At 39.3% G+C, this 14,888-nt stretch overlaps 1 pseudogene; it reads right to left on the bottom strand.

The window, feature by feature from the left end:
* Positions 1-4,316: 4,316 nt before the first annotated feature.
* Positions 4,317-5,105, bottom strand: LOC114213062 (small ribosomal subunit protein eS4, X isoform-like; annotated as a pseudogene).
* Between the last annotated feature and the right edge of the window lie 9,783 nt (positions 5,106-14,888).

Raw genomic sequence — 14,888 nt, 5'->3', positions numbered from 1 at the left:
TTTAAGAAAAAATTTAAATTATGGATGCAACTCAGAAACAAGTCCGTTCATCACAGATCTATATACTCTGTGCACATGGCACTGAGAGAAATTGGCATACAAAAAGAAAGGGTACAAATATATAGAAAGGGTACAAATATATAGGTCTTATTTTTAAAAAAAATCTCCCACTGTAGCAGAGGAGGATAAACAAGTAAAGAAATAGTTATAATTGAGGGCATCTGGGTGGCTCAGTTGGTTAAACATCTGCCCTTCAGCTCAGGTCATGATCCCAGGGTCCTAGGATCGAGCCCCGTATTAGGCTCCCTGCTCAGCGAGGAGTCTGCTTCTCCCCTGCCCCCTCATGCTCTCTCTCTCTATCTCAAATAAATAAATAAAATCTTAAAACAAAAGAAATAGCTATAGTTCATGAAGAAATAAAAATGCAAGTTTGAAAAAAATAAGGAAATGGAAAAGAGAGGGTATTTCCCAATTCTCTAGGTATCCGAAATAAAAGTTATTTCAATGAATCTTGCAAAGTAGAAAGACACTTAATTTTTATAGTATACTTACCTTTTGCAAAAAAAAAAATCTTCAAAGCACAAAACAATAAAATTTAAAGGCAGGATCTTGATTATGCCAATGTTTTTTTTCTCAGCAAAGAAGAAAGGTGTCAGGAGGGTAGAGAAGATTATTGAAGAAGAGCCAGGACTCACTGTTTCCATTTATGGAAAAGTGTATGATTTTTGCCAAGGAATTACACACAGCAGACTGACTCCTTTTTTAGCTTCTAAATCCAAGTTGGAGAGGTACATGGTTTGGAACCATTTTAGCTGTGTTTGGAGTTGCTCAGGGACCCTTAGGTGAAAGGTGGTGTGTAAATCCAAATAAATATTCTTGTTATTTTATTATTGTTGTGATGAGTTTTGTTGTCAGGAATATGGGCTGTTGGAATCAGACTGGGAGCATGAAGGGGTTGTGTAGTCAACTAAAGATTGTATTTCACAGCTGTAAGCACCCAAAAGAACTTCTGGCAGAAGATCATCAACTGTAAATTTACAGCCTGCACAGGCGTCCAAGCTTTGTTAAAAAAAAATCTCCTGAAAATATGTTATTTTCAACGTCTGGCTTCTATTAGACTCTTATTTATGTGTTTTTAGCATGCGGGGGCTTGTGCAAGGGGCTGAAAAAGAAGGAGAGGATATCAAAAACACTTTGAAGGACCTGTAAATTTTTCTGTTTGTTCCCCCCCGCCCCCAACAAGCCCATTATCAGCTTCCTTATGAAACTAGCCATTTGAGTTGAAACATTAGTGAAGACGTATTTATTGAGTGCCAGCTTATTTATTAGGCTAGGACGGGTGCTTTGGGGACTATAGAATAGATGTCTAAGGTTGATCCTTGCTGTTCTGGAATGTCTAGCTGGAGGAAAAGGATCAACTTATGCAAAACAATAGGGGACCTTGCTTAGGAGAGGCTGTATCATTGAATGATGGGATGTGTGGTGTGGAGTATCTAGGCTGGAAAGGGCAGGTTAGGGGCTTAAATGAGGTCTCTGAGAGGCCCTGCTGTTAGAGAAATGGAAATGATCCTCAAGGGGAAAATTCCCCTTATGCGTTGTAACAACAGAACCAGCAGAGGAAGGGAAGAGGCACAGAAATGCTGCTTTGCTTCCCAGGAAGTGATGGGAGCTTCCTCCTTGGTACCGAAGCGTCAAGAGCATGCCTTCCTTGGCTTTGACTCTTCAAGGTGAGGATGTGTCCAGGGGTGAAAATGAAGGGTCTGGCCATGGAGAAAAGCAGACACTAAAGCTGAGAGCTCATGTCACCAGGGTCCCTTGTTCTTCTTAAGCTGTGGGTCTCAGACCGTGGAGCTAGCAGCTGTGGACTTGCCCCCTGGTCACGACCCCTTTCTCAGACTTAGTGGAGCTGTCTGAGGGGTGACAGCTCATGAGTGGTGTCCTGAAAGTTTTTAAGGGGCGTGGGCAGTTGCTTAGCATTATGTTCTCTCTGATTGGTATTATTTGGGAAGCCTGCCCATGGCAAGAGCACTCCAAGCTGGTCAGGTAAAATTCTGTGCCGGAGCCAGATGCCTGCACTGGCACATTTGTACCTCATTCAGGAAGATTGCTTTTTCAGGTCGCCAGCTCACAGGGGTCACAGGGCTATATAAATAGGCAGATACTGAACTTACCGGTGTCACTGCATCTGCTTACACAGCCTATTGGGTGACTGCAAAATGCCCAGGGGGATTTGGAGAGTCCTCAGGAGGTACCTGACATGTGCCTCGTGAACAAGATCAGTTGGCACTCCGTTTACACTGCCCTGCTCTGATTAGTCTCTGAAGGCACATCCATTTCTTCTAGCACCTCAGTCTCTTTCTGGATGCTGCTCCAATGTGCTGGAGCTCTCAAGGTGCCCACGTGGGGAAGGGTCCATGCCAGAGATTTCCCCACTTTCAGGACACATTCAATGAGTGGGATTCTAAGACCAAGCTGTCTTTGGGCTGAGTGCCCCTACATAGTTCTTAGTGAATTTGTTCCTGTATTTTTTGCTTATACAGTTGACCCTTAAACAGTGTGGAGTTAGGGGCACTCGTCCCCTCTCCTCCCCTCCTGTGCAGTTGAAAATCTGTGTTTAACTTTTGACTCCCCCAAAACTTAGCTACTCATTGCCTGCTATTGACTAAAAGCTTTATTGATAGCATAGTCAGTTAACACATGGTTTGTATGTTATATGTATTATATACTGTGTTTTTACAATAGAGTAACCTAGAGAAAAGAAACGTTATTAAGAAAACCGTAAGGGAGAGAAAATACATTTACAGTACTATATTGTATTTATTGACAAACTTCCACGTGTAAGTAGACGACTTGTGCAGTTCAAACCCATGTTGTTCAAGGATCAGCTGCACTTCTCCTTTCCATAACCTTCAGGCAGGAGTTCAATGGGGATTTGGGGTGAGAAAGTTCTAAGGGACAACCTGTATGCTATGCATGAGGTGGACTCTCCTTGGCTTCTGAGGACTAAGTCTCTACCACTGGGTCCAGTTGACTGTCTGGCTCTGTTTTCATTGGGATGCCCTATTCAGGAGGCTCCTCACCCCCTTATCCACCTAGTTCACTAGTCAGCCCCTTTGGAGGCACCTAGCTGGGAACTCACTTTTCTTTCTGAGAGAGAGAGAACCAGGGCTACCTTTATTTTTGAAAATTATTTAAAAAATTAATATTTCAATTAAAGTAATATATGCATTAAGGCTTAAAATGAAAAAAAAATATAGTCATCTATTCCATCCCATTCAATCCCAAATCCTAGCTTCAGAGGTGACAACTGTCACCTAACTAAATATGTTTATGTCACACAATTATGTGTGTGTATTTGCATTTATTTTGTTTATTTTTAGACAGATATAATTGGTATATAACATTATTTTAGTTTTGGGTGTACAACATAGTGATTCAATATTTGTATACATTGTGAAATGATCACCTCAATAAGTCTAGTTACCAACTGTCACCATACGAAGTTACAAAAAATTTTTTTTCTTGTGATTAGAACTTTTAGGATTTACTCTTTTGGTGACTTTCAAGTATGCACTACAGTATTATTGACTATAGTCACCATGCTGTATATTACATCCCTATGGCTATTTATTTTTTAATTAGACATTTGTACCTTTTGACCCCTTTCACTGATTTCGCTCATTCCCTGACCCCCTCCCTTCTAGCAACCACTGTTCTCTGGATCTATGTGTTTTGTTTGTTTGTTTGTTTGTTCGTTCATTTGTTTGTTTTTAGATTCCACATATAAGTGAAATCATAAGGTCTTTCTTTGACTTATTTCACTTAGTATAATTCCTTCAAGATCCATCCATGTTGTTGAAAATGGCGAGATTTAATTCTTTTTTATGGTTGAGTAGTATTCTAGTGTGTGTGTGTGTATGTGTGTGTGTGTGTGTGTGTGTGTGTGTGTGTATCACATCTTTATCCATTCACCCATCCATGGGGACAGAGATTGTTTTCATATCTTGACTAATGTAAATAATGCTGCAATGCTGTTATCCTTGCTAACACTTATTATTTCTTGTCTTTTTGATAATAACCATTCTAAAGATGGGAGGCTGTATCTCATTGTGGTTTGATGTGCATCTTCCTGATGATTGCTGATGTTGAGCATCTTTTCTTTCTGTTCTTTCTTTTCTTTCTTTCTTTCTTTCTTTCTTTCTTTCTTTCTTTCTTTCTTTCTTTCTTTCGTCTCTCTTTCTTTCTCTCTCTCTCTTTCTTTCTTTCCTGTATTATTTTTAAGTTTAAAGACTTAACCACATCACCCAGAGACCATTTTACCCACTGCTCTGTTTGGCCACCAGTCTCTTGTATCTCTCTTCAGCAGTGGTGAGGCAGATACCCTTTCCATGGGGAAGAGAAATCCATGGTTGGTTGCCTTTGCCAATAACAAAAATGTTGGAGAGCTGGATGGCAAATCTGTTGCCATTGGCATCTTTCACATGAACTATATCAAAAGAACCAAGGTATCCTTTTCTTTTGGTGATCACACCAATACTTTCCAGGTTAGCACTCTCAGTCACCATACACAGATTACCATCAAATGTGATGAAATCAGTAATCTTCCCAGATTTGGTGGGAAGATTACTGAATGGTGTCATTCACCTTGAGGAGGGGATTGGATAGTGGATGGTGCAGACATCATGGGTCATCAGATGGGGGATTCCTTTTGTCCCCACAAAGATCATTCTTGCTTTGCACAACTTATACTTGGCCTCCTCAGGTGTAATCTGATGAACAGCCAAGTGACCTTTGGTGTCATAGATCAGATGGAAATTCTCCCCAGTCTTGTTAATGCTGATGACATCCATAAAACCAGCAAGGTAGGTTATATCAGTTCACACCATGCTATCAATCTTAATAAAACACTGCATACAGATCATTACCTCATCTCCTGTTAGGGCATACTTAAGTCTGTTCCTTAGGAAAATGGTGAGAGGGAGACATTCTCTCAGTTTATGGGGACCAGTAGATGGATGAGGGGCAAACACACCAGTCAGTTTATCCAGTGTCCAATGCTTTGGAGCTGGTACATGCTTCAGATGCTTCTTGGGACCATGAGACATGGCTATGCTAGGCCACGAAAAAAGACTGTTGGGCATCTTTTCATGTGTTTGTTGGTCACTGTATGTCTTCTTTGGAAAAATGTCTGTTCAGATCCTCTGCTCATTTTAAAACTAGATTATTTGTTATTTTGCTCTTGAGTTGTAGGAGTTCTTTATATATTTTGAGTATTAATCCCTTATTGGATATATGATTTGCAAGTATTTTGTCCCATTTGGTATGTTGGCTTTTCATTTTGTTGATGGTTTCCTTTGCTGTGCAGAAGCTTTTTCGTTTGATGTAGTCCCATTTGTTCATTTTTGCTTTTATTGCCTTTGCTTTTGGAGTCAGATCCAAAAAATCATTGCCAAGGCCATTGACCATGTTTTCTTTTAGGAAGTTTTTTGTTTCAGGTCTGGCTTTCAAGTTTTCAGTTCACTTTGAGTTAATAGTTGTGTGTGGTCTAAGATAGTATTTTAATTTCATTCTTTTGCATGTGGCTGTTCAGTTTTCCCAACACCATTTATCAAAGACTGTCTTTTCCCCATTGTATATTCTTTCCTCCTTTTTCATAAATTAATTGGCCATACATGTTTATTTCTGGGCTTTCTGTTCTATTCCATTGATCTATCTGCCTATCTTCATGCCAGTACCATACTGTTTTAATTGCTAAAGCTTTGTAGTATAGTTTGAAATCAGGGAGTGTGGAATTGTTGAATCACTATATTGTACGCTTGAAACTAATATAGCACCATATGTTAACTAACTGGAATTAAAATAAAAAGTTAAAAAGCCAAATAAAATCAGGGAGCATGATGCCTCCAACTTTCCACTTCTTTCTCAATGTTGCTTTGGCTGTTCAGGATCTTTTGTGGTTCCATAGAAATTTCAGGATTGTTTGTTCTATTTCTGTGAAAACTGTCATTGGAATTTTGTTAGAGATTGCATTGAATTTGTCAATTGTTTTGGGCAGTATGAACATTTTAACAATTTTCATTCTTCTAATCCATGAGCATAGAATATCTTTCCATTTCTTTGTCTTCTTCAGTTTCTTTCATCAGTGTCTTGTAATTTTCAGTGTATAGGTCTTTTACCTCTTTGGTTATATTTGTTCCTAGATATTTTATATTTTAGATGCAATTGTCATTGTGATTGTTTTCCTAATTTCTCTTCATGTAGTTCATTGTTAGTATATAAGAAATGCAACAAATTTCTGTATATTGATTTTGTATCCTGTAACTTTACTGAATTTTTAAATTCTAACTCTTTCTGGGTGGAGTCTTTAGGATTTTCTAGATATAAAATCATGTCATCTGCAAATAGTGACAGTTTTACTTCTTACTTTCCAATTTGGATGCTTTTTATTTCTTTTTCTTGACTGAATTGCTCTGGCTAGGACTTCCAATACTATGTTGAATAAAAATGGCAAAAATGGGCATCCTTGTCTTGTTCCTGATCTTAGAAGAAAAGTTTTCAGTTTTTCATGTTGAATATGAGTGGTGGCTTACCATAAATGACCTTTATTATGTTAAAGTACATTCTCCTGATATCTTTGTTGAGAATTTTTATCATAAATTGATGTTGAATTTTGTCACATGCTTTTTCTGCATCTGTTGAGATGATCACTTGATTTTCATCATTCATTTTGTTAATGTGATGTGTATGTCACACAATTTTAATAGTTTTGGACATCATCTCTTAATTTTTTGTCAGAAAATGAGGACTTTTCTTTTCAAGTTTTTTTCTTTTTCAAATTTTTATTTCAATTCTAATTGGTTAACAAATAGTGTAATATTGGTTTCAGGAAAATTTAGTGATTCATCACTTATGTATAAAACCTAGTTTCCAACGTGACAAGTGCCCTTCTTAATACCCATCACCCATTTAGTCCATCTCTCACTCACCTTTCTCCATCAACCCTCAATTAAGAGTATTTTATGGTTTGTTTCCCTCTCTCTTTCTTCCCCCTTTCCATATGTTCATCTGTTTTGTTACTTCAATTCCACATGAGTGAAATCAAATGGTATTTTTCTTTCTTTGATTGACTTATTTCACTTAGCATAATACACTCTAGCTCCATCCATGTTGTTGCAAGGGGCAAGATTTCATTCTTTTTGGTGGTTAATATTCCATTTTATATATATCTTCTTTGGCCATTCACCAGTTGATGGAAATTTGGGCTTTTTCCATAGTTTGGCTATTGTTGGTAATGCTGCTATAAACTTTGGGGTGTGGCTGAGAAGGAAAGATATTAGAGGAGTAGGGGACCCTATTTCAATGGGGACCCTATTTCAACTGGTCCCCGGAATTGAGCTGGATATCTACCAGACCACTCTGAGCACTCACGAAACCAGCCTGAGATGTAAGAAGATCTGGATCTCTACAAACAGAATGTCGCAGGCGGTTGGTTTCAAGGTACTAAGCGGGGAGCAGTGATTCCGCGGGTAGATATCGGAGGATAAACGGCGGCGGGAGGGAGCCTGGCCGTGGGGATCCTACACCGCTGGTGAGTGACAGCCTCACGCGCTGGGGACGGGGCACAGACTCACAGACTGTAGTGGTGGGGAAAGGACTTTAGGGCAGCCCCCCGGGGCAGAAACCTGGAGCGGCGGGGTCGCGCGTGGGAACTGGGAGAAGCTGGCGGTTCTAGAAGCACAAAGGGCAGAGACGTGCCCCGACCTGGAGGCAGGACTGGGGGCGCTGCGGAGGGGTGCACAACCCAGGACGCTGCAGTTTATAGCAGCACAGATAGAAACGGAGATGGTGTGGCCGGGAGAGCTCACTGAAGAACAGACTGCGGTCTCTCTGCTCTGAGTCAGAGGGTTGGAAACGGTTTCTTCTGCTCTGACTCGCAGGAGAGACATGGAGAGCCACCAGGGAAAGCCTCCAGAGAACAAAAGCCCCCCAAATTGATTTCTGCTGAGCCCATCCCCCACCACAGGGGGGCAGGGCAACTCTGCCCAAACAGGGCTGCCTGAGTAACAGCGCAGCAGGCCCCTCCCCCAGAAGACTGGCTGGGAAAACAAGAGGCCAGCAACCCTAAGGTCCCAAGAAAACACGTGCATCTTGCTTGGGTTCTGGTCAATAATTTGGACTCTATACATTCCCTCAAACACCCATCAACAGAATGACTAGGAGGAGGAACCCCCAAAATAGAAAAGACTCAGAGATTATGACTTATGCTGCAGATTTACAAACGGATGCAGATATAACCAAGATGTCGGAGATGGAATTCAGGCTGGCAATTGTGAAGACAATGGCTAGAATGGAGAAATCAATTAATGGCAACATAGAGTCTCTAAGGGCAGAAATGAAAGTTGAATTGGCAGAACTTAAAAATGCTATCAATGAGATCCAATCCAATCTAGATATTCTAACAGCTAGAGTAAGTGAGGCAGAAGAACGAATAAGCGACCTGGAAGACAATATAATAGATAAAAAGGGGAAAGAGGAGGCCAGGGAAAAACAACTCAGAATTCATGAAAATAGAATCAGAGAAATAAGTGACACCATGAAGCATTCCAATGTCAGAATAATTGGAATCCTGGAGGGAGTGGAGAGAGAGAGGACTAGAAGATGTATTTGAGCAAATTGTAGCTGAGAACTTCACTAATCTGGGGAATGAAATAAACATTCGCATCCTAGAGGCAGAGAGGACCCCTCCCAAGATCAAGGAAAACAGGCTAACACTTTGGCATGTAATAGTAAAACTTGCAAATCTTAGAACCAAGGAAACCATCTTAAAGGCAGTTAGGGGGAAAAGATTCCTTACATACAGAGGGAGGAACATCAGAATAAGTCAGACCTATCCACAGAGACTTGGCAAGCCAGAAAGGCCTGGCAAGACATATTCAGGGTACTAAATGAGAAGAACATGCAGCCAAGAATACTTTATTTGGCAAGGCTGTCATTTAGAATGGATGGAGAGATGCAGAGCTTCCACAACTGGCAGAAACTGAAAGAATATGTGACCACTAAGCCGGCCCTGCAAGAAATATTAAGGAGGGTTCTATAAAAGGAGAAAGACCCCAAGAGTGATATACAACAGAAATTTACAGGGACAATCTATAAAAACGTCTTCACAGGCAACATGACGACAATTCATATCTTTCAATAATCACTCTCAACGTGAATGGCCTAAATGCTCCCATAAAATGGCACAGGGTTGCAGATTAGATAAAAAGACAGGACCCATCCATATGCTGCCTACAAGAGACTCATTTTAAACCTAAAGATACATCCAGACTGAAAGTGAAGGGATGGAGACCCATCTTCCATGCCAGCGGACCTCAAAAGAAAGCTGGGGTAGCAATTATTATATCAGACAAATTAGATTTTAAACTAAAGACTGTAGTTAGAGACACAGAAGGACACTATATCATTCTTAAAGGGTCTATCCAACAAGAAGATCTAACAATTGTAAATATCTATGCCCCCAACATGGGAGCAGCCATCTACATAAGCCAACTGTTAACCAAAATAAAGAGTCATATTGATAACAGTACATTAATTGTAGGAGACCTCAATACTCCACTCTCAGCAATGGACAGATCATCTAAGCAGAAAATCAACAAGGAAACAAGAGCTTTGAATGACACACTGGACCAGATGGACCTCATAGATATTTACAGAACATTCCACCCTAAAACAACAGAATACTCATTCTTCTCAAGCACACATGGAACTTTTTCCAGAATAGACCACATACTGGGTCACAAATCAGGTCTCAACCGATATCAAAAGACTGAGATTATTCCCTGCATATTCTCAGACCACAATGCTTTAAAACTGGAACTCAATCACAAGAAAAAATTTGGCAGAAATTCAAACACTTGGAAGCTAAAGACCACTCTGCTCAAGAATGTTTGGGTCAACCAGGAAATCAAAGAAGAACTTAAACAATTCATGGAAACCAATGAGAACAAAAACACATCGGTCCAAAACCTATGGGATACTGCAAAGGCGGTCCTAAGGGGAAAATACATAGCCATCCAAGCCTCACCCCCCAAAAATAGAAAAATCCCGAATTCACCAACTAACTCTACACCTTAAAGAACTAGAGAAAAAGCAACAAACGATGCCTAAGCCGTGCATTAGAAGAGAAATAATTAAAATTAGAGCAGAAATTAATGAATTAGAAACCAGAAACACAGTAGATCAGATCAACGAAACTAGAAGTTGGTTCTCTGAAAGAATTAATAAGATTGATAAACCACTGGCCAGACTTATCCAAAAGAAAAGAGGAAGGACCCAAATTAATAAAATTATGAATGAAAGGGGAGAGATCATGACTAACACAAAGGAAATAGAAACAATTATTAGAAATTATTATCAACAACTCTATGCCAATAAACTGAGCAGTCTGGATGAAATGGAGGCCTTCCTGGAAACCTATAAACTGCCAAGACTGAAACAGGAAGAAATTGACAACCTGAATAGGCCAATAACCAGTAACGAGATTGAAGCAGTGATCAAAAACCTCCCAAAAAACAAGAGTCCAGGGCCTGATGGATTCCCTGGGGAATTCTATCAAACATTCAAAGAAGACATAATACCTATTCTGAAGCTGTTTCAAAAAATAGAAACAGAAAGAAAACTTCCACACTCATTCTATGAGGCCAGCATTACCTTAATCCCCAAACCAGGCAAAGACCCCATCAAAAAGGAGAATTTCAGACCGATATCCCTGATGAATATGGATTCCAAAATCCTCAACAAAATCCTAGCTAATAGGATCCAACAATACATTAAAAGGATCATCCACCACGACCAAGTGGGATTTATCCCCAGGATGCAAGGGTGGTTCAACACTCGCAAATTAATCATTGTGATAGAACACATTAATAAGAGGAGGGAGAAGAACAATATGGTCCTCTCAATTGATGCAGAAAAGCATTTGACAAAATACAACATCCTTTCCTGATTAAAGCTCTTCAGAGTATAGGGATAGAGGGAACATTCCTCAAGTTCATAAAATGCATCTGTGAAAAACCCACAGCGAATATCATCCTCAATGGGGAAAAGCTGAGAGCCTTTCCCTTAAGATCAGGAACACATCAAGGATGCCCACTCTCACCACTATTGTTCAACATAGTACTAGAAGTCCTAACAACAGGAATCAGACAACAAAAAGAAATAAAATGTATTCAAATTGGCAAAGAAGAAATCAAACTCTCTCTTTTCACAGACGACATGATACTTTATGTGGAAAACCCAAAAGACTCCACCCGCAAATTACTAGAACTCATACAGCAATTCAGTAATGTGGCAGGATACAAAATCAATGCACAGAAATCAGTTGCTTTCTTATACACTAACAACGCAACTGTAGAAAGAAAAATTAGAGAAATGATTCCATTTACAATAGCACCAAAAACCATAAGATAGCTCAGAATAAACCTAACCAAAGAGGTAAAGGATCTATACTCTAGGAACTACAGAACACTCATGAAAGAAATTGAAGAAGACACAAAAAGATGGAAAAATATTCTATGCTCATGGATCGGAAGAATAAACACTGTTAAAATGTCTACGCTACCCAGAGCAATCTATACCTTCAATGCCATCCCGATCAAAATTCCAATGACATTTTTCAAAGTGCTGGAACAAACAATCCTAAAATTTGTATGGAATCAGAAAAGACCCCGAATTGCCAAGGAAATGTTGAAAAAGAAAAACATAGCTGGGGGCATCACGTTGCCTGATTTCAAGCTCTATTACAAAGCTATGATCACCAAGACAGCATGGTACTGGCACAAAAACAGACATATAGACCAATGGAACAGAATAGAGAGCCCAGATGTGGACCCTCAACTCTATGGTCAAATAATCTTTGACAAAGCAGGAAAAAACATGCAATGGAAAAAAGTCTCTTCAATAAATGGTGCTGGGAAAACTGGACAGCCACATGCAGAAGAATGAAACTTGACCATTCTGTAACACCATTCACAAAGATAAACTCAAAGTGGATGAAAGACCTCAATGTGAGACAGGACTCCATCCAAATCCTAGAGGAGAACACAGGCAGTAACCTCTTTGACATCGCCCACAGCAATTTCTTCCAAGATACATCTCCGAAAGCTAGTGAAACAAAAGCAAAAATGAACTTTTGGGACTTCATCAAGATAAAAAGCTTCTGCACAGCAAAGGAAACAGTCAACAAAACAAAGAGGCAGCCCACAGAATGGGAGAAGATATTTGCAAATGACACTACAGATAAAGGGCTGGTATCCAAGATCTATAAAGAACTTCTCAAACTCAACACCCAAAAAACAAATAATCAAGTTAAAAAGTGGGCAGAAGATATGAAAAGACACTTCTCTGGAGAAGACATACAAATGGCTATCAGACACATGAAAAAATGTTCATCATCATTAGCCATCAGGGAAATTCAAATCAAAACCACATTGAGATACCACCTTATACCAGCTAGAATGGCAAAAATAGAAGGGAAAGAAACAACAAATGTTGGAGAGGTTGTGGAGAAAGGGGAACCCTCTTACACTGTTGGTGGGAATGCAAGTTGGTACAGCCACTTTGGAAAACAGTGTGGAGGTTCCTCAAAAATTTAAAAATAGAGCTACCCTATGACCCAGAAATTGCACTACTGGGTATTTACCCCAGAGACACAGATGTAGTGAAAAGAAGGGCCATATGCACCTCAATGTTCATAACTGCAATGTCCGCAATAGCCAAACTGTGAAAAGAGCCGAGATGCCCTTCAACAGATGAATGGATAAAGAAGATGTGGTCCATATATACAATGGAATATTACTCAGCCATCAGAAAGGATGAATACCCAACTTTTACATCAACATGGTTGGGACTGGAGGAGATTATGCTAAGTGAAATAAGTCAAGCAGAGAAAGTCAATTATCATATGTTTTCACTTATTTGTGGAACATAAGGAATAGCGTGGAGGACATTAGGAGAAGGAAGGGAAAAAGAGGGGGGTGGGGAATTGGAGGGAGAGATGAACCATGAGAGACTATGGACTCTGAGAAACAAACAGGGTTTTAGAGGGGAGGGGGGAGGGGGGATTGGTTAGCCCAGTGATGGGTATTAAGGAGGGCACGTACTGCATGGAGCACTGGGTGTTACATGAAAACTGGATCGTGGATCACCACATCAAAAACTAATGATGTATTGTATGGTGACTAACATAACATAATAAAATTAAAAAAAAAAAACAAAACATTGGGGTGCATGTACCCCTTCAAATCTGTATTTTTGTATCTTTTGGTTAAATATCTAGTAGTGCAATTGCTTGGTCATAGGGTAGTTCTGTTTTTAACATTTTGAGAAATCTCCATACTATTTTCCAGAGTGGCTACACCAGTTTGCATTCCCACCAACAGTGTAGAAGGGTTTCCCTTTCAATGAGAGCTTATTCTTACACAAACATCCCCAGATCCTCTTCCCTACCCCACCCCCAAATAGTAGTATCACAAATTTTGCTTAAATCAATCATCAGTGCTTAGAGTATTATGATGGTGGAAATAATGTTCACTGCCAAGCCCAGTAATGTACTACAGTCATGCCTCTTATCTTGTACAATCCTTTTGGAATTAATACTTGTCTCTTCACATTTGTTACATTTCTCTGGACCTATTGTAATTTTCCCCCAAATGCTCTAATATCTCTGTCACACATACCTATCAGTATTTTCCATATGCTCAAAAAATCAATTCCATCTTTTCCCCTTAAAACTGGAGCTTTTCATCCTTCTACTCCAATCCAGATGTGTTGCTTTATTTTTGAATTCCATCTGCAGCTCCTTTCAGGTGAATTCCTGTTTTGTTTTTTTGTTTTTTTCTCCATTGGTTTCCTTTCTTGGGTTGCTAGAATGTGCATTCCAGCAGCCTCCAAAGAAATAGTATGAGGAAAGTAAAATTCTTGAGATCTGAATGTCTGAAAATGTCTTTATTTTACACTCAAACTTCACTGATAGTTTGGGTATGGAATTTTATTTCTTTCAAAATTATGAAGTCGTTGCTACATTTTCTTCTACCTTATATAATTACTATTGAGTAATTTGCCATTCTGATTTGTAATTTTTTTGTGTGTGAACTGTTTTTCTCTCTGGAAGCTTAAAACAATGTTCTTTTTCTTTCTGAGCTTTTTAAATTTCACAACAGTGTGCCTTGGTGTTGGTCTTTTTTCATTCATTGTGATTGACCGTTTTAATCTAAAGATTAAGTTAAAAATTTAATATTTAGTCCTGGAGAATTTTGTTATGAGAAAAATATGTCATTCATAATTTCTTCCCCACTGTTATCTCTTTCTAGAACCCCTATTGGTTAGGTACAGGGCTCTCAAATTTATCTTCTGATTTTCTTACCTTTTCTCTCCATTTGTCTGTCTATCTATTATTCTTTTTTCTTCTTATTTCCTCACCTTATTTCCCAAGTTTTTCATTCTTGCTGTTACATTTTTAATTTCTAGACACTCTTTATATTTTTCTAATTCCCCACTCCCAACCTAAACACACACTTTTACATTTTTTTTGTGGCAGACTGATCTTGTTTCAAGGATTAAATACCTTTGACTATTTTTCTGAGAATCATATTCATAATTTCTGTGTGTATTGTCAGTGTTTCCCCTATTCTCTCTGCCTGTTTTGGTCCCTCTCATATTGGAGGCCTTCCTTTAATGTCTGATTATCCTGGGCTGTCCATTCATATTTAGAGTGAGACACTTAAAAGGAGATTGGAAGCTCTGTGTGTGTGTTGGCTTGTGTGTGGTAAGGGGAAGGGGTTGTGCAGGGAAAGTCAGCTTTGACACTGGAGACCTAACACCAGGTTTTC

This window comes from Eumetopias jubatus, unplaced genomic scaffold (genome assembly GCF_037043125.1).
Source record: "Eumetopias jubatus isolate StellerSeaLion01/CBP00866 unplaced genomic scaffold, mEumJub1_p1.0 scaffold_6, whole genome shotgun sequence".
NCBI classification, from domain to species: Eukaryota; Metazoa; Chordata; class Mammalia; order Carnivora; family Otariidae; genus Eumetopias; species Eumetopias jubatus.
This window is presented reverse-complemented; position numbering and strand designations above follow the sequence as displayed.